The sequence below is a fragment of the Gavialis gangeticus genome, unplaced genomic scaffold, assembly GCF_001723915.1.
Source record: "Gavialis gangeticus isolate Ggan-Ray unplaced genomic scaffold, GavGan_comp1, whole genome shotgun sequence".
NCBI classification, from domain to species: Eukaryota; Metazoa; Chordata; order Crocodylia; family Gavialidae; genus Gavialis; species Gavialis gangeticus.
Window position 1 is genome coordinate 25,123,373 of NW_017729032.1, and position 21,480 is coordinate 25,144,852.

Genomic DNA, 21,480 nt, shown 5'->3' on the forward strand with positions numbered 1-21,480 from the left:
CTTAGGATCGAGGTAAGACTAACTGGCCTATAGTTTCCCGGGTCCTCCTTCCTCCTTTTTTTGAAGATGGGAACCACGTTGGCCCTCTTCCCGTCCTCCGGCACCACTCCAGAGCACCACGAGTGCTCGTAAAGCTGTGCCAGGGGTCCTGCAATGACCTCAGCCAATTCCTTTAGAACTCTAGGGTGGAGATCATCCACTTAAAATGTGGTTAAATGTGGCAGGGGTAAAATGTGCCCTGCACTTCAAATTTGCAGTGCAGGCCCAAAATTTTCTACCAGAATTTCCTCATAGCCAAAAAAAAAAAAAAAAAAAAAATATCCCTTCAGCAAAAGCAGTGCAATACATGAATGCATGCACAAGTATGCATCAGCACACACAGAGGCCAGGCCATTCAGAGCAATGTTTTGGCTGCAGGCCAGGCCTCTGTGCTGCTTAACCTGCATCTCTGCTGCTTCAGCCCACCAGATAAGACTGCTGGGGCCAGCAACAGTACTGGCCCCAGCCTTCAGCTTTCCCTGACTGAAAAGCCAGGAGGACTTGAGTAAGGGCAGTTTGCTGGTTGTGGGACAATTTTTCCTGCAGTGAAGTGCATGTGCAGGGGTGTGCTCTGCAGTAATTTTTGCCACTGCAAGTACATGCCTCTGCATGTCTGAATGCGGCTTCTGTGTTTATCATGTTTGCGCACCTAACAGTGCTGACATTGGATGGCATCCTGTGCCACCCTTTAATGAATCTCAAGGCCCTCCAGGATGCCACATCACTCCAGCTGTGAATCACTGGTGTAATCCATGTTTATCAACTCATTGTTATGCTTCTATTCACACCACTGTCCATGCGTTTAATAAGGGAGCTAGTTCAAAGGAAAATCCAGAGCAGGGATCTTGGACTTTATGTAATTATTTCTATTTGTTCAACTGGAGAGTAGAACACAAATTAAATTAATATTGTCTACACCTGGTTTAACTTATCTGCACAAATATGACAACTACCTAAAGAAAAAAGCTCCAGAGAATAGGTATCTTTGAACTATTTGTTTTAATGCCTATTTCATATTTTACATAAATATTAGAGCTGATCAACATTTTTCAATCCAGCTTCTTTTCTATCTAAAGCTTTCTTTATGGGGAAGTTTTATCAGGCATAGCATAGAAAAATGTTGAGTAATGGGGATCAGGAGGCGTGAAAGAGAGAGAAAGCGATAGGTAACCCCAACCCCCTCTCCCCTGCCACCCACCCACCCACATTTTAGAATTACCAGGTTGTTAAGACTTACTTGGGCTGCAAAAAGCTGTAGTTCAAATCCCTGCTGTGCTTTTTCTTGTATTTTTCACCCCGTGTAAGTGTTTTTACTTACCATGAAAAATTTTGAAAGGGGTCGTTTTTGTTCCACATCAGAACAAAAACAAATCTCAAAACCTTATTCTTTTTCTAGCAATGGAATTGTTGCTTTTCACTCTGCTTTTATAGCTGTGTATTTGTGGGCAAGACATACGTTGTGTGTCTGATTCTGCGCTGACACTGTTATAAATCAAGAGTAGCTAAGTTGAAGTCAATAGAATTACAATGGTAAAAACCTGGAATAAGTAAGATGAGATTCTGCCTCACAATATCATGTGTTTATCTACTATTCATTCCTCTGCTAAATTTATCCAATAAATCAAATTGTCCATTGGTGTAAATTAGAATAGTACCTGTCAGTCCAACAAGGTGGTGCTGATTTTCCCCAAGTGCAGATCTTGCTTCTTGACAGTTACTTCCAAGAAAGCAAAATTCTTTCCAAAAATATGTCTATTGCTGCTAATGAATGTTGTTTGCATTAAAATTGAATCATATTTGAATATAGTTCTGTGCTTGGACCAATCAAAATTCAGATTGTTTCTAATTGGCATGAATGGTTGAAAGAAAATGCTTTAGTATAAATTTCAGTGGTTTTAGTGGAAATTCATTTGTTTATGTGAAAAGTGCCTGCCAGTTTAGTTGAATGTATCAGACTGTGAAAATAAGAATGTGATTCAAAAAATATTGTGATATAAATTAAAGTGCATTGGTTTTAAAAAATAATTGGTTTCAAATAAAAGCTATTGGAATTAGTAAAAATATGCTGCTTTGAATAAAAATCTGTTCATTTCCATGTAAATGCACTGGTGATACTACAAATGTGCTGGTTTTAAAGATAAGGACTTAGATTCAGTGATGGTATATATTGCTTCATCTGTTTCGGTGGAAAATTATGGACCATATGTTCCATTTTGTAGCAAAAAGGTTCAGATAGTGCCAAGAACTTCAAAATGCCATCATAAGAGTTGTCCAGGAATTTTTTCAATGGAACATTTCTCTGTTGAAAAATAGTTTCAAAGAAATAGAAACAGTTCATGAATGAATTTTTCAATGATAGAAAAGCTTAAATGATTCTGTTTAAAAAATGTTTAAAGTCAAAACGTCTTACATTATATGTACCTATAATTAATACAATATACACACAATTTACACAATATGTGTTATACTACTTGCATGTAAGATAATTTAAAAGGTAAATGGAAGTAATTGAAATGTTAATTAAAGCTTTTGATCTAATACTGAGCTGCTTAAATTTATACATGTTCGTCTGTATAACTGTACAAGAAACAATGGTTTAAAAAAAACTGCCAATGGGTGGGACAGGCAACTCATGTTGAAGGGATTCAGTAATCAGCAGGGATCCTGGTTTTCTCCAATTAAGAACTAATATATGGTGTTTCATTTTAATCATGGAAAACTCTGGATTTTGGGTTATTTTTTTAAATCAGAAAATTTGGGATTTTGTTTTTTATCAGAGAAAACCAGGATCTTTCGTCACCAGCAGGTACTGTTTCGGAATGTCCTCTGACTAATGCCATTGCAAATTGAAAGTAAATAAACTGAAGTCTGTGGACTCAGGTTTAAAAATGGCAGCTTCAGGCCAGCTGTGAAATACTGAGGTATAAACTATTAAACCTGAGGCAGAATCTGTAAATAAATAAATAAATAAATAAATAAAAAGAGGATCTGGATGGGTCAGAGTGTGTATCATCCCCAGTACAGCCAATGTGGGTGTAAAGGGAGAAGTGCGGGGTAAGGAGGAAGTTCTGGAGATTGCAAACACCCTGTAGTTACCACAGGTGAGAGAACAAGCCCAGCTAGAGCCAGGAGCATCTCTCCATGTTTTCACAGAGTGCTCTTTCCAAATTGATGATGAGGGAACAGGAAACAGTACTTCCAGCCCTGGAGAGGGGCAGCTAAGGAGAGACCACAGCATCCAGGAGAGAGGGCACTGGAAGACTCTCATGCCTGTGCTGATTTGCAGTGATGGTAGTGAAGGGGCACAAGGCAGCAGGCACAAGTACTCAGAGGACCACCAGCAAACACAGGTATTCTCAAGCAGAATGCCGGTGCGGCTTGCCCGAATGAAGATTGAAGCCCAGGCTGAAGCAAGTACCCAAGGACACAGGTGGCATGAGGCATGGGAGCCCAAGGCCACTGTGAGCTGGGGCAGTGGAGCCAGCCAGGCCTGAATGATTGTTAAATTGATTTATCTTTGAGACTGTTAGTCAATTGATAGAAGGGGAGTGAACCCTGAACGTATGAATGGATTTCAGTTGACATACCTTTTTAGACTGTTCATTAATTGATGGAATGGGATGAACCCAGAATGAAGGAGGGGTCTTCAGTTGATGTACCTTCTGAGACTGTTAATGAATGAATGGAATTGATTTAAGTTGACTTATCATTGAGACTGTTAACCAGTTGATTGAAGAGGGAGGAACCCTGGATGTGCGACAGATTGCATAGAATTGAGTCATGAATAGACAGCTAATGAATTGATCACAAGTGCCTGACCAGGATCATAGTGCTGTAGGAAGGATTGCCTTATTTGTTGCAATGTTATGAGTCAAAAGAAGAAATTGGATAACATCTAGAAAGTGATAAGGGTGGAGTGTAAGGGGAGGCGGAGCCCCATGAAGAAAATCCTCCAAGGGACAGGCCTGTACCCATCAGCATAACCAACTCCCAACCTTGAAGATCAAAGTTGTGGCAGCAGGCAAGGATAACACCAGAGAGCAGCAGTGGTAGCACTGATGTTCATCCTGATGTCATCCTCCAGTAAGACATTGGGCAGGAGACGGCCTAGGCCGTATAGCACTTATCCCCAACAGTGGGCACATCCAAATGACCATGCACATGCACAAGCTTCTGAGGCACTGAAAAATGCATGAGGCGCATGTGAAAAGGTTCTCTACTGCAATGCAACAGAAAAAGCAGGGCGACACATATGGCTGCAGCGTGTGCTGCCCAAAACCAGAGCATAGCCAGCCAGAGTCACGCTCGGGCTGCTGGCCAGGCTCCACATGCCTGGATCACTGCTGGTGCAGCCTCAGGAGGCCCCCAGGACCCAAAGTAAGGCAGCTGGGGCCAGCCCAGGCACCTGGGTCCAGCTTCCTCTACCTGTTCCCCCATCCAGGGCAATTTGCCATGCGCCAGAGCGTGTGTCCAGGGGCATACCCTGGGGACAAGTAGCAGACACACAACTATGTGCCGCTGCTATTTGTCTCTGGGGAAACGCACATGCACGCTTGTCTGGGCATGCCCTATGATACTAACCTTGTTTAACCTAATTTTACATTTCTCTAGCATATGCCATAGTGCAGTTACTCCTAATCTACAGTGGTGTAATTAGGAATGAGGAGAATCCAGTTCAGGATTAGCTCATCACTTATCTCCCTCATGAAGTTTACAGCCACAACCTGATATATTTTTATGTAAACATCATGTTTTCCCACACCTGTATAGCAGAATATGTATCATTTCAGGAACAAGGTAAGGATTGACATATTGCTGTTCCCTGATCAGTCTACTGGAGTTGGATTGGGCTGTAGATTGAACCCTAAACTTTACAAATTCACATAATTCTTATGTCCTGTTGTCCCTCCCACTCCCTGGTAGCTACAGGGACTCCCCTGAACATGACTTCATCTGGGACATCAGGTGTAGAGGGAACAGGGTTTCCAGAAGATGCCCTTGTATAAGGAAAACCCCAGGAGGCTTTTAGCTGATATAGTACTGTATAACCCCTTGGGATTACACATGGGCAATGATGGTTTAGTACAGCCTGGGAATGCTCTGAAGTGTGCTAGGAGCTGAACTAGTCCCTGTTAGCTCTTTTGGAAGCCATAAATGTTCCCACAAACCTTACCTAAACCCAGTGAATACTGATTGTATCTGAAAGACTGATTTATGGTATTGTTTTAAAAGATACATATACCATTACAAATAACTTAAACTGCTTGGCAGAGGAGGAAGAAAGATTGCTTTAGTGAATTGGTGCTTTAGATGTAAATTAGAAGGTTCTGAAAAACTGACTTGACAGACCCCAGGAAAGAAGGCTGATCCAATAAAATCTGTAACTGGATCTCCTCAGTAAGTCCAAACCAGTGGAAGTAATACAAAATTTCCATTCTTTCCTTGTTTCTCATAATTATGGAATGCCTCAGATAACTATTGATTTGAGTAACAATCCTTTCCTTGAAACAACTTTGCCTCCTAAATCTCAGAGGGCATCTTTCCCTGAAGCTCTTTGGTGAAATATGAGTATGGCTGTGAGCCTGTAAATGTTTCTAAATGTGGAACATGCATTTCATCTGAAATTAGAACAACCCATATATTATAAACTCCTTACAAAACATTAAAGCCTAAACAAGAATGTGAAACTGTGAACATATATTAGCAAAATTAAGAATGACCTGTCTTCTTTAATGTTTGCAGTCCCAAGATTATCTTTAGCCTTCCTGATAAATTATTACCTTATTTACATTATTAAAGTAGCCATCATAGTTGTTTCTAAGAACTGAATATGTATATCTGTATAAATTTTAAATGCAAGTACTAACATTATGGTGTATTTACCTGAATCTAAGATGACCTTGAATTTAAGATGCCCCCCCAATAATTAGATTCTACAAATGTAAATTATTTATTATAAACAGACTTTACTGGGGGGGGAAACTAGCAACATGGCTGTTATTTTACATCAACACCTTTTGCCTTCAAAACAATAGTCACATCAGGAGCTGCTACTAATGCCATTTAGTTCGATTCAAGCACAGTCGATATGAAAATTAATACAGAATAGGCCTCCTATCACATTAGCAACTTTTTCTTTTCCTTACTGCATCAAACACAGATAGCACTCAAAAAGTTTTCAGGATTCATAGATTTCATAGACATTAGGGCTGGAAGGGACTTCACAAGATCATCAGGTCCAGCCCCCTGCCCAAAGGCCAGGAAGTCAGCTGGGGTCAAATGATCCCAGTAAGATAAGTATCCAAGTGTTTTTTGAAAGTATCCAGAATAAGTGCTTGCCCCATCTCTGTGGGGAGTCTATTCCAGGCCCTGGAGTCTCAGACAGAAAAGAAGTTATTCCTTATGCCCAGCCCAAAACAGTTTTCCAGGAGTTTGTGACCACGGGACCTTGTTTTCCCTTGGGGTGCCCCGGTAAACAGATGTTCTTCCAGTTCCTGATGCACATCTCTTATCTACTTACAGGCTGCCACCAAGTGACCCCTGAGCCTACACTTTTCCAAGCTGAAGAATCCCATAGATCTCAGCCTCTCCTCATAAGGCCTGCTGTCTTGTTCTCTAATCATTTGTGTGGCTCTCATCTGGACTCTTTCAATCTTCTCCACATCCTTTCTGAATTGTGGAGCCCAGAATTGTATACAGTATTCCAGCTGTGGCCTCATCAAGGCCGTGTAAAGTGGGAGGATGACTTCTTGGGTCTTGCTTGAGATGCATCTGTAGATGCAAGCCAAACTTTTGTTTGCTTTGCCACTGGACACAAAAACCTGTGCCAGTCTTCCACCAAAAGCAAAAAGTTGGCTTCAAAACCCTAAAGTCTCTTTCAGTTAATGCTTACCAAAACAAAGACAAAACAGAAAACTGGACCAGTACAGCAGAGAACAGAATGTAGTTCTACCTAGGCTGTAAGATCTTTAATCTATTTAAAGCACTTTGATTTTGATGGTAGTAAACAGGCGGTTACATAAAGGTCCCAGATCCAAGTTCCCCATTTCTGGTCCTAAGATAATGTACTGTGACCAGACACTAGAGCTTAAAACCTGCACTTTGTAATGGAGGGAAAGGGATGTGTGTAGCCAACTCAGTGACATGCTAGTTCAAGTTCTCCAAATTTTAAATGGTATACTGACTGGCTGATGTAGGTTATTGCCCCCGTTCTACTTATGTTGCAGAAACCTCTGGCAAGGCTTCAAGTACCACTCCCCTTCCTGTCTCCCCTGCTGGCAGGGAGGAGGCACTGGAAGAAGGAACCTGCATGCTGCTGATGCTGTCCCCATGTGATGAACCACTCCTGACATGCTCCTGGCCTGCATTACAGGGAACAGCTGTTTGGGGAGCCCAACTCAGCCAAGAACAGGAACAGCAGAGTACAGATTCCTCTTTCCAGGGCCTGGTTCTGGGGGAGGGTGGGACTATAGGGGCAGGGAGAGCTGGGCAGGAAGCAGGTGCTGGAAGGAAGGCCCTGCATGTTACTACCTCTGCCCCTTGCCAAGCTGTGCTTCCTGCATGTCCTGGCTTGAGTGATCTGATACCTGATTTGTGATGAGAACTGATGCTTAGTTGTAAGATGAGTTTGGTTTTCCCCACATTGAGTGGGGAAAAAACCCGTTATCTAGGAATTAAGTAAATACCATACATTCTTCTATCCAATTTCATTTTCTCTCTTTGTAAAAGTCAACAAGATGCTTCTTTTGGTGTTTTTGTTGTGTATCTCTTCTGGGGGACTTCATTTTCTCTTTGTCGTAAGTTTTCTGAACTTTAATCCCAACAGCTGTCGCTATCGTGAGCAATGTCTACTCTCTTTGAATTTGTGCTCAGTTTTAAATTTTGACATTTTAAAAAATTTGATCCAGTTTTCCAGGTTCCATGTCAATTATACCTGGAGCATATGACTCTTTCCATCATTTCTTTAGTCTATAACTCAGATCATATCTAGAGATTACATCTGTTCCATTACTTATATCTTCATCAGCTATTGGATACTCAGCTAAAGCCTTTGAGCTGTTCCAACTGCATACTTTCCCTGAACTTTTCCATACAATAATTGCAAGCCTACACATCACACAGTAGTTTACTCATTACTCTTCTAGCTGCTAGTTTTGATACCTTATTAATTTTTTTCCACTGATCTCTAGCAGGGGTAGGACAAAATGAACTACACATTTTTCTCCTAGGCTAACCTGCCATATGGAAGGTTTAGCACTGACATCAACGTTGATAGCTGCTGCTTGCTGACACAATGGAACACAATCACAATTTTCCTTATTATATTTATCAATGCAGTTTAATATATATATATATATATTTTGTTATGGTGAACAGCTATTTAAGGCAGTGTCTTATAAGGTGTCTGTCCTGTGCTGGGCTCTGGGACACACAATCCCCTGCTTTTAAAACAGAGGTGAAACTTCAGGGATCAGAAGAGCTCAATAGGCTAGAGACAGGGCCTTTCAACCTAGCCAAATTAAAAGTAGTGAGTGGAAATACCTTCAGTAAAGACCAGAAGCAGATGCCTCTAGAGGAAGAGGCTTGAAGAAATGCTAAACACTTGTAAATGATTTTTTGGGAAGGGACTGGTGAACCCATCAAGGGGCAGAAAAATTATAGAGAGGAAGAGGACACTAGTTTTAGTTTAAGTTAACATTATAATTCAGATATTAAAAACCAGGCAGAAGGGCACTGTGTTCATAGCCTTATAACATTCTGGGTACCATGAAGCCTAAAGATGAGATGGCAAGTGGATCTAGTGTCACAATAGGCATTCAGCATAGTACTCTATGCAGTTAATATGGTCTCCAAGATTCTTAATTTCATTTTAAGGAATTGTAGGTCTACTCTTTCCCTAGATACTGCCCAGTCCTGCTACAGCTGTAGTTTATTAATCAAATGAGAAGACATTGCTTTTGCACAGTTTTTCTATTCCAGCTGGAGAAAGAGAACATATGATCCACAGTATCAAAAAGAGTTTACTCTACCACAGGGGTGTCAAACATATGGTCTGCAGAGCATCCTGGCCTGCAGAGCCCTGCCATCCAGCCCCTGATGCTGCTGGTGGATCTCAGCAGACTTACACGGGGTGCAGCCCGCACTGAACTAGCTCCACGGGTGGGGTTGAAGACGTGCTGCACATAGGACCCATCCCAGCTGCATGAGGACTGTATTGTATGGGCAGGTGCATATGGCACGGATCCTGGAGAAGCCAGAATAGGCCCCATATTTGGCACAGTTTAGGCAGAGGCTGTAGTGCAGATCCCAGACCAGCTGGAGCAAGTACTTAGTTGATTGTGGTGTCCACCCTAGCCAGACTGCATCACACATGATGCCCACATACTTCCTGTCCTGGTAGCTCTGGGACTGCACTACATGTGGTGCCTGCTACAACCAGTCTGGGACCTGTGCTGTACACAGTGCCTGCTAGCATAACATGCAGCCCAGGTCCTGGACCAGCTGAAGCAGTTGCTGTGTGTGGCACAGTTTCCATTGGGCACTGTGTGTGGCACTGTCTGGCAAGGGCAGGCACCATGTGCAGTGCATCACTTGTTCTGGCCCGTCTGGGATCCATGCTACATGCCCTCTGCCAGACTATGCTATACACAGTGCCCATTCTGGCTGCTCTGGGGTCCGCATCATGTGCAGTGCAGTTCCCAGACTAGTTGCAGTGGGTGCCAAATCCAGCATACTGGGGGAGGAGGGAAGGGGAATGTGAGGAAGTTAATGGGCCCAATGAGTTTGGCACCTGTGCTCCACAGGTACAAAATATATATTCTTGTTCTTTCTCGTTGGGAAGCTGTTGTCTCAGGACTTCTCTTTGCCCTTCTTTTGGGATGTGTGCAACATCCATGGGAAACTAGCTAATGAACATCTCTTAAAGTGTCCCTTAACACAACTCAGTTGTGCATTTCTGTTACAAAAGGCAGTTGCAAAAGTCCCTGTCTCCCTGAATCTTTTAGCTGATTTTACCAACACACCAACATCATTAGTACAGTTCTGTCTGAATTATTCTGAGGTGATTAGCTTGCATTCAATTTCTAAATTTGGAATTGAGTGAGATAGTTAGCCACGTTAATTGGAAGTCAGGCCGAAGCAGGTTAGAGACACACTGGTTTGGAGAGGCATAAACTTTCATAGGCAACAGTCTGTCTTCTTTCTAAGTTTGGAATCTTTTACCCACTTCATTAAGCCATCTGGGTTCCCTTCTGTCTCTTTCCTGAGCTGAATTGTTTTCTTGTTATATGTATGACACTGCCTTTCCATAGAATCAAGTTCCTGTACATCACTCTACCCACCTTCTCAGCAAAAAGAGCAATTGTCGTTTATGGAAAATAAACAACAGTAACTGGCAAATATATAATACTTGTCTCTTCTTTAATTTTAGCTGAATTCAAACATGGAGCAATATTTTAAATACATAAACACTAGACTATCACTGGTTCAGAATTGCCGCTTTTTTTCTGTTTCAACAGTTCCAAAGACTTTAGGGTCCTGTTCCGCGACTGCCACATTAAGTACTACCATTTTACAAATGTGAAAAGTGCTGAACTTCATGTTCTCCTGAGTTCTGAATGCCTTCCCCTTACTTTGCCACTTTTTTTTACGTGGTTGTCTCTGCCATCAGTTTCTTTCAAACTAAAACCAGTTGTTTCTCTTATTTAGGGACTCTCAAGTGAACTGCTGAGCTGGCACTAATTATTTTAGTTAGAGTAAATACCAGTAACAGAGAATAACTCTTTCCAAGTCCCAGAGGACTGGAAAACTCATGATAAACATGAAAATACAATAATCTATGATAGCAAGAAATAAAGCTTATTCAAATATAAACCTAAACCAGACTCAGTACACTCTTGAGATAGGATAAAATGGAGCAGGTATTGTGAAGTCAGCAGGGCTATGACATGCACAAACTGAAGATCTGGCCTACTGAGCTCATGACTCATGTGAGCAATAACTGTGATGAGATTTGAATCCTAATTCATTTTTATTCTTACCAGGTCAGCTGAGGCATGTTTCTTCTCAGCAAGAACATCATCTCTCTAATACTGCAAACATGAATGCTACTTCTTTTTTCCTGTAAACTGCCCTTCCCATGGAATTTACCTACAGCTAATTATCACCCAGAATAAACATGACAGAACATTTGACAAATTTGTTTTTGGTACTTGCTAAACTATTACTTGAAAGGCTGTTAAGTCCTAAAGAAAGTTTTCTAAATATATTTTTAAATCAAAGTTGTAGAACACATTTTTCCTTCCAATGCAAAACTGACTGCATGGGATCAATTTTTGTCCTTTTATAAGAAATAAACCCATATAAATGTCTGCGTCAGTGGACTAGCAACTTAAATGCCTCTGGATAAAGTAGAGTTTGAACTACTTCCAAGTTGCCAAAAAAGTCCATTCAGCTTAAATACTATACTATTTGTAAATTCTTTCAAAATATTCTACATTTTCTTGAAAAGATTCAGATGCTGTCTCATTACTGTCTGATCTTTTAGCACAGTGGTGCTTGACCCCTGACCTGTGGGCTCAGTCAGAATTGTGTCCTCTCAGGTCTGGAAATTTGGCAGTGGAGGAACAGTGGCAGCATTAATTACTGCATCTTCCACTAGATGTCTCTGGAAGACACGACAACTAATGCTGCCACTGCTTTCCTACTGGCAAATTTCTGGACCCCTGAAGAGTCGTCATGCAGGCTGAATGACATGGCCCCACATTCTGGATTGCACTGGCAGTAGTGTAGGGACATTGTAGGGCATCAGATGCACAGAGGCAGCAGCAAATTTATAGTTGCCACCAAAATTTCAATTGTGACCGTGTGATTTTCGGCACCGGCCACTTCTAACGCCTCTCCCAAGTCAGTACCTGGGCAGTGCAAGGGTGCCCAGTGCTGATACACTGCTGGCACCACCCTTGCTATGGGATGTAGTGAAGTAAAAGCAGCATTAACTTATCGATCCTGTCATGGATACCAAGGCTCCTTTGCTCCTAACAGCCACAGTAAGAAGTCCTATGAGCCAAATGACCCACCACTATGGGCCATATCTAGCCTGAGAGATACGTTGACACCCCTGATATAAAAGATGAGTGGTCCATCCTGGCTTCAGACAATTAATAGGCATATGTTTTCTCCAACTAACAATTTAGAGACCTATGGAATTTATGTTTAGGATTTCATAAATGAAATTATATACCTCAGCGAATTACTTCTGAACATGTGCCATAGGCCAACGTTGAGATGAGAAGAAGATTGGCATCATAGTGGTGGCTGCTGCACAGGGCGGACTAGGATCATGTTTAGCATACACATATACTATGTGGGTTCTTATTAGCTGTTACTACTCAGGAAGGAGATCTTGAGTAGATCTCAGGGGATGTGCCTACACAAGACATTTACTGCTGAGTAGACTAATTAGTTCCACAGTAAACATCTCAGTGTCTACATGTGCATGACTATTAGGCTGAAGCTGACCTCGTGAAGGAACACCTTGACAGACTGGATACCTTCAAGTCAGCCAGATCTGATGGTTTACACCCAAGGGTACTCGAGCTGGCTAGCATCATAGCTCAGCCCCTGGCGCAGATCATTGAGAACTCCTGGCACTCTGGTGAAGTCCCCGAAGACTGGAAGAATGCCAATGTGGTGCCTATCTTCAAGAAAAGGAGGAAAGTAGGTCCCGCAAACTACAGGCCCATCAGTCTGACCTCTATCCTGGGGAAGGTCTTGGAAAAGATTATCAAAGAGGCCATCCTTAACAGACTAGCTGACGGCAATATCCTGAGGGATACCCAGCATGGGTTTGTTGCGGGTAGGTCTTGCTTGACCAATCTTATTTCCTTTTATGACTGGGTGACCTATCACCTGGACAAGGGGGAAGAGATTGATGTCATATATCTTGACTTTAAAAAAGCCTTCAATCTGGTATTTTCTGATCACCTCTTGACAAAACTGGCTAACTGTGGCCTCGACCACACCACGATCTTCTGGCTGGGGAATTCACTCTGTGGTCGGACCCAGAGGGTGGTGGTTGATGGAAGTCAATCATCATCGTGCACTGTGACCAGTGGGGTCCCTCCAAGGCTCTGTCCTAGGGCCTATACTTTTTAACATCTTCATGTAGGCATTGGTGTCAGAAGCGGGCTGGCCAAGTTTGCCGACGACACCAAACTCTGGGGTAAAGCTTCCACACCTGAGGACAGGAGGGTGATTCGGGCAGATCTTGACAGGCTCATGAAATGGGCGAATGAGAACCTGATGGTGTTTAACACCAAAAAATGCAAGGTTCTCCACCTTAGGAGGAAAAACATGCAGCATGCTTATAGACTGGCAGTGCTACGCTGGTTAGCACTAGAGATGAAAGGGACTTGGGGGACATGACTGACCACAAGATGAACATGAGCCTTCAATATGATGCTGCAGCTAGTAAAGTGAGCAAAACGCTGGCTTGTATCCATAGATGCTTCTCAAGCAAATCCCGGGATGTCATTCTCCCATTGTACTCGGCCTTGGTGAGGCTGCAGCTGGAGTGCTGCTTCCAGTTTTGGGCTCCACAATTCAAAAAGGATGTGGAGAAGCTTGAGAGAGTGCAGAGGAGAGCCACGTGCATGATCAGAGGTCAGGAAAATAGACCTTATGATGAGAGGCTGAGAGCCATGGGACTCTTCAGCCTAGAAAAGCGCAGGCTCAGGGGCGATCTGATGGCCACCTATAAGTTTATCAGGGGTGCTCACCAGGATCTGGGGGAATGTCTGTTCACCAGAGCACCCCAAGGGATGACAAGATCAAACAGTCACAAACTCCACCGAGACCGGTTCAGGCTGGACATAAGGAAGAACTTCTTTACTGTCCGAGCCCCCAAGGTTTGAAATGGACTGCCGCCGGAGGTGGTTCAGTGGTTCAAGCACCCACTTTGAACACCTTGCAGACACATTTGGATGTTTATGTTGCTGAGATCCTATGATCCCTGCTGACTTCCTTTTCCTGGGACAGGGGGCTGGACTTGATCCTTTGGGGTCCCTTCCAGCCCAAATGTCTATGAATCTAAGTAAACAAACTCTGCAGCAGGATAGTCCCTGGAAATAGAAGTACTATCCTGCTACAAAGTTTTTTGCTCTGCAGCAGTGCACATTCAGGTACTGACCCGGCTGGCTAGGATATAAGGGTACTTCAGGTCCCAGCTAGCTCCTCTGTAGCATGTTGAGCTGGGTCGGAGCAGCCCTGGCCTTGCAGGTTGACCCACCAGGTTCCCGTCTATCTGAGGCTGCTCTGGTCCAGCTTAACATGATGCTGTCCCAGGCACCCTTGCAAATGTGGTACCTAGGATCAATAAAATCTAGTTCAATAAGCACTGGGGTTTATTGCATTACATTAATATGCATGTATAGATGTGCCCAAGAAGTAAATTTTGCAATTATTGTGAATAGTTCTCTGAAAATGTCAGCCCAGTGCTCAGCAGCAGTGATAAAGGCAAATAAATTGTTAGGAATGATTAAAACAGAGATTGAAAACAAAACAGAAGTTGTGCCACTGTGGGCATGTTTACATATATAATTAATGCATACAAATAAACTGCAGAGCGATTTGCTCCACAGATTTTGGCTTCCGGGCACACCATCTGAATATGTTCCCAGGAGCAAAAAATTCTGGAGTTATTTGCCCTGCAGTTTACTCATGTGCACCACATGGAGCCTGGTTGGAGCAGTCCTGGAGCTGATAGGAGATGCAGCCTGCCAGACCAGGGATGTTCTGAATGGGTTCCAGGGGTGGGGGGGGGCGGGCTGCCTGTGGCACAGGTTGTCTCAGTGTGGGTCTAGCCAGCAGGCAGCTCTTGTACTGCGGTACCCTATGCCTTTAGCCAGCTGGTGAGTGGTACGGGAAGACAGAGGAGCTGCCAGACAAGGGATGCTTCCCCATCTTTGTGGGCTGCAGAGCCCCCATGTTGAGGCAACCTGCACCCTAGCCAGCCAGGGAGAGGCATGTAGGGATGGGGGAGCAGCCAGCCCAGGGAGTGGCTGAGAGCAGCTGTCTGGGGTTCAATGTGCCTCAAGATGGGGGAGCAGCCAGCCCAGAGGTGGCTGCTCCCCCATCCCCAAGTGGCTCAGCATGGGGTCTCCAAACCAGAGCCCCCATGCTGGGGCAGATGGAAATAGGGGAGCAGGCAGTCCAGGCTGTCTCTGAATGCTGCAGAGTTCCTGCTGCGGCATGTGCAGATGGGGGTGCATTCTTTAGCTGGCCTGGGCTGGGTGTGGAGCATCTGGCTGGGGTTGGGGCTGCCTACCAGCTAGCCCTGCGCTGAGGAACTCTGTACCATAGCCAGCCAGGCATCACCTACACGTGAGCTGCTGCACACAACACTCTGCAGTAGGGTAGTACTTCCATTGACAAGTACTACCCTGCTGCAGAGTTTATTAGTTTCATACACCCTAATAGAGGTGCATGTGTAGGTGCCAAGACATTTACTGCACACTTAATTGGTCAACTGTGCAGTAAATGTCTCATGTAGATGTGTTTTATTTAAACGAATGGCATGCCCAAAACTTGAATACTGTTTGTAGTTCTAATCTCTCACTACCACCTCTGAAAAGATACAGTAGAAATAGTAAAGGTATAGGGAAGGGGAACAAAGAGGATCAGGGAGATGGAAAGGCTTCTGTATAAGCGAAGACTTAAATAGGCTAGGACTGTTCAGCTTAGATAAACAGTGATTGAATAGGGATAAGATAAGAGTTCTATAAAATAATGACCAATGAAGAGAAAGCCCATAGGTATTCACTGTTTACCATCCTTCACGATATTGAAACTGGGAGACATACAATGAAATTTTTAGGGAGCTGGTATAAAACTAACAAAAGGAAATTGTTTTTCACACAGAATATAATTAGCTTATCCTGCTGGGTGCTGTAGAAGTTAATAATTTAACCATGTACAAAACAGGATTAGACAAATTCATGTAGGATGGTCCGTCAGTGGGTATGAAGCATGACACTAGGATAGCAAGCTCCAAATAAGGACTTCTTAAACCCCTAAATGCTTATAGATGTAAGAAAAGAGAGTTAGGAAATAGATCTGTCTGGATAGGACCTATATAAATACTTATCCCCTTTGTGCATGGACATATAAAGGTTACTGAGCTAGATGGGCCTGTGGTCTCACCCAGTGTGGCCTTTCTTACGTTATCTTATATTCTTTAAAGCATGGAAGGAGGCAGGGCCATTACACTTCCTTCCATCTTGTTAAACAGTGGTTTGCAGGCAGGGACCAGCATGCCCAGGACCTATGCCACACTTCATGCTCTTACAATCTGTAATTTACATACAGACTTATGGAGCTGCATTGTCCTTTTCAGGAGTTTAGGGAGGCACAAAGTAAGGTTATGTCTTAGGACGCAAACCTCTCCCAACACTACTTTTTTTTTTGACCACTAAGCTGGTCTCCTGCAGTGAACCAGTATTTTTAATTATGTGGAGCTGAGGAGGGCACCCTCCCAGATGCTGAATTACAAGGGACTCCAGAAGTTCCCCTCCTTGGTAGTCTTTGCTATGGCAGATGCAGCCTAGCCATAGAAACCTGGCTGCCCTGCACCAAATAGTGTATGAGGTAGGGACATTCCCTTCAACCCAACTGCAGCAGCCCTGCGTTGTAGGCTCTCCAGGAGTTGCCTCTGGTACCTTGTTTGCTCTTCTTCCCCATCTTCACATTTACAAGGAACTGGGTCTTGCATGACAAAAATCCTGGGAGAGGATGCATTCTGCTCAATCCCTCCCCTCCACCTCCCATACACGGTTGGGCACAGGGCTGCCTGGCTTTTATGGCTGTGCTTGCCACTGCAGATATTGCTGGAGGAGCATCCTGGTGCTTCCGCCACAGCTGGTGTGTGGTGAACTTTCCCTTCAACTGCAGCAGAGCTGCTGCCAGAGCATGGAGAGGGCTTGGACAGGTAAGACTCCTGTTCCTGCCCCTCCACTCTCCAGTGGTCAGCACTACCCATGGCACTGCAGGAACTCACTGCACCTCTGCAGTGGTCAAGTAGTGAGTGCACTTGCCATGCAAACGGGGGAACTCTGGGAGACATGCTTCAGTAAAGGGGCATCAGCACTGCCCCTCATTCTGAGTTCCCTGTTAAGGACACATCTGGTCCCTTTCCTTGTACAACGTAAGTATCAGGAGCACTAAGCTTAAAAATAAACCTGAGACACAGTTAATGGCACACACGGTCTTTCCAAATACAAATCACTGCTGAACATCTTGTCTCCTTTCCTAACTTGATTCATCACCATATGACAAGCCAAGGATGGAGTTTAAAAAGGGAGGAAGAACCCCAGGGCCAGTTTTCTTGACTGCTGGCAGCATTTGTTATTATATAATTCTCTAGCTCACACTGAAGCCAATAGTTGCTGAAGCTGATAAGAGTAAAACTTAGCCCTAAAAGAGTGGACCAAATCATTTGTTGGCATTAAATACTGTATTTCCCTTGGCTTCGATGTAGCTATACCAGCTTTACACTAGCTGAGTGCTAGACTCAATAAGTGCAATTAAATGTTATACTTTAGAGGTTATGTAATGATTAGTGGAGGTATAGTGTAGGAATTCTGTTAAAAGCTTCACAATACAACAAACATATTATAGATCTGAGGGCTGTGCAATGTCCTATGACCAGTGTTGGCTATCAGAAGCTGGACTACTATAGAAATAATTGTTTTAATGCCTAGCTCATATCTAGGGATGATAAATTAAAGTTCAGCTCTAGTACAAGAAATCCTAGAACTTTTATAACTCCTTAATGAGTATTTGTTTTATAATATAGTTTAGTCCAAATTTTAAAGGGCGTCTTTATTTTATTTCACACTTCCTCTTGTTTTTACCAACTAAGCTCCAGGAGCTCCATTTGTTCAGTGTTATCACAGCATCACTGCAGTCCTCTTGAGAATAGAGTGTACATTCCACATTCACAGTTTCTTTGGGATTAAAGGAATCAGACAAGACACAGTAAAAGAAGGCATGCTACTCACCAACCTGGTTTACTTGCCGCTCAGCTGTCCTTGGTTTCACAGTCCAGATATCCATCTGTCTAGACAGGAGTTATCTCACTGAGATCTAAAAGTAGAAACTAAACATCATTATTTCAGAGTTCTATTTAGAAACTGCAACTACAATGATAAAAGAGCTTTAGTCCAAACTGAGCACTGTTACAGATCGCTTCCTGGAGCAGATGGGCTGCAAAATGGCATATTTTGCATGGACCAGCTGTGGACTTTAGTAATGAATACAAGCCATAGATAGAAGTCTAGACAGGCATTGTATTTAGAAAATGGATAATTGTATAACATAATAGCTAGTGATAGAAGTGTGGCTGCTCTTTGGTGTATTTTATAGTATGGTTTAATGTATGGTATATTCTTAGTATATTTGCTAGAGTCTGATTCTTCATAGACTTGCAGTTGGTAATTTCTGTTTTTGCCTATACAAAGGGGAAAATGAACACAAATTAGGTATATTGTTGTTACTAGTGTTACTATTAGAACTAATTGGGAATTTCTATTGCAGCAATTTTTTCCAATGGACAACATCATCTCTGCACAATCAATATTTTCAATGGAAACTTTTTTTTTTTTGATAGAAATGTTTTATTTCATCTCAGTGTGATCAAAATAAGAGCATTTTTTTTGAAACTGACTCTAAATATTTGATTTTAGATCTGATTTACAATATATTAAACTGCATTTCCCTGTTACTACATTGCCTTGTGGGCATTGTAGTTCAGGCTCCATGTTCACCTAAAGCAGTGGTCGGCAATGTTTTTGGGCAGAGTGCCAAAAACACCCACAGCCTCAACTTGTAAGATGTTGGTGTGCCAGGGATGGCCAGTGGGGGAGCTGTGAGGGGCCTGATTCTTGTTGTGGCAGTGCAGGCCCAGCCCCTTGCCTACCATCTGCCCCCAGGAATGTATGCATCCACCACCAGCAACAAGCCAGGCTGGGGTTCCACGGACAACAGTGCAGCTGCTTGCAGCCTCCTGCCTGCTTGTCACAGATGGTATGGGCTCTGGGCAGGCCCCTGCCATCCACCACAGAGCCCAGGGTGCTTGTGGCAGGCAGCAGGGAGGCTGCAAAGAGCTGCAGTGGGGTCCACAGAGCACCAGCCTGGCTCATTGCTAGCAGTGGATGTACATATACCTCTGGGTGGATGGTGGGGAAGGGGCCATGGCTGTGCTTCCCCAAGGATTGGACCTGTCACAGCTCCCTCACGGTCCTCATAGATTTCATAGACATTAGGGCTGGAAGGGACCTCCGAAGATCATCGAGTCCAGCCCCCCGCCCAAAGGGCAGGAAGTCAGCTGGGGTCATAGGATCCCAGCAAGATAAGCATCCAATTTACTCTTGAAGGTGTTCAAAGTAGGTGCTTGAACCACCTCCAATGGCAGGCTGTTCCAGACCTTGGGGGCTCAGACAGTAAAGAAATTCTTCCTTATGTCCAGCCTGAAATGGTCTCGCAGTGGTTTATACTACCCCAAGGTGCACATGCTAAGCAAAATGTCTTTGTGTGCCATGATATGGCACACATGATGGGGGTTGCCCAGCCCTGTCCTAAAGTTTCATTTGTCTTTATGAACCTGAAAGACTAAATTTCCCATAATATAGTGCAGATTTCTTGTTGACTCTGCTGTATGGTGCCTCATAGGAGATACAGCTTTGAGATATTAAGCCTGGAAGCTAGATAACAGGAAGAATGAAGGCATCAACATTTGAAGTTACAGTCCCCATAAGGCAATACACCACGATATGAAAATGCTGTTTAATATTAAACTAACTTGAAATGAAGTATTTTAGACTGCTACAGAAGGCCATTTTTGGAAATGTTCAAATATTTCTTAAATAAAATATATTGAAATAAAACATATAAATATGTCTGAAGTAATCCTTTTGTGAATTTTCATTGTGCAAATTTTAAAAGATCAGTTTTCATAGCATTGAATGCCAATGTTAAAATGTCAAAATTTTTAGTGAATGGATATTATCAGTTTTGTGCAGTTTTAGATGCTGTTCCAAATTAATAGAAGTTTAATCCACTGCATGGCCCCACATAAATAAAATAAATGAATGCATATATAGAGAGATCTAGATATATATAGATGTACCTAACTATAGATGGATATGTTTCTGGACAGTGGAGGATTCTCTAGTAATTTCTGGTAGATTTCTGTTGACAAGAATTTACTACAACTGGGTGGTTAAGGGAGAGTTTACAGACATTTTGCCCTGGTAGGTTAACATAAAGCAACTGGAGCATAAATGAGGCAGGGCAATAGCTTTTATCTCAAAACAAACCAGCCCTCCCTTCAAAAGACCACTCAAAAAGCATTTGTTCAGACTCAATTTAGTGGTTTCTTCATGGTACTCAAATGAGGCTGAGTATACTGCCTGAAAGAAAGTACACATCTGAAATAAAGCTGTCAGAAAAATCTTTATTAAATGCTCATCGTTTCTCCTAGACCCATCAGTGAAGAAGGTTTGCTAATGGAAAAGTTTATGTGGTAGACAGGAACAAAGTGTTGGGGCAGAACATAGGTTTCTTTAATGAACGATCATCTTTGTAACAGGGAGCCAAATACCCTGTTATGGAGGAAGACCTTGCAAGGAAACTTACGGGACACTGTGTGACCAGCTGGGGAGATGACATCATTTCCACCAGCACCAGGAGTGGCATTTTTGAAAAGCATCAATTTACTGAGCTCCTCTAAGAGGAGCTGTACTTGTTCAGTGTTTTCCCTGGAAGGGGAGAGGAGCCAGAGTGGGAGCCCAAAGGAATCTTCAGCAATGGAGCCATTTCATGTGGAGGCACGGAAGCAGAGTGGGCAGTGTGCCCAAAGAAAGCAACTGGCAGGTAGTTTGTGGCACTGGAAGTGAAGTTCGGCAGAGACCCTGCGGAGCAGGTAATTATGTCTAATTAGAGACTTGTGTTGACACTTACTGCGCAAGTACGTTTTCTTGGGAACTGATTACGTAATTTTGCCTGATTGTAAGTCGGATCTCTCCAGACGGAGAGATAGAGCAAATTAAAAGCTGACAGCTGTCCAGTTAATAGTTTGATTTACAATTCTTTTCTTTAATGTGAGGGAGAGAGAGTGAGCTGAGATGGGGACAGGGTGTGTAGGCGAGAACCCCAATTTCCCTGAAAGTTTCACTTGAATGTACAGGGATGTTGTCCGGATAGAGGGAGGTCTGCCAGTCTTACCTAGCAGCAGTGGTGTCTTGAGAAAAAATAGAGAGTCACTTTGGTATTAGTTGAGATCAGAAGCTACCCTTCTGCTTATTAATTTTAACTCCCATCAAAGTCATGGCAGGCGAGAACAAACACTAGGAGGAAAAGCTCTGCCAAAGTATGTTATCTCTCTGA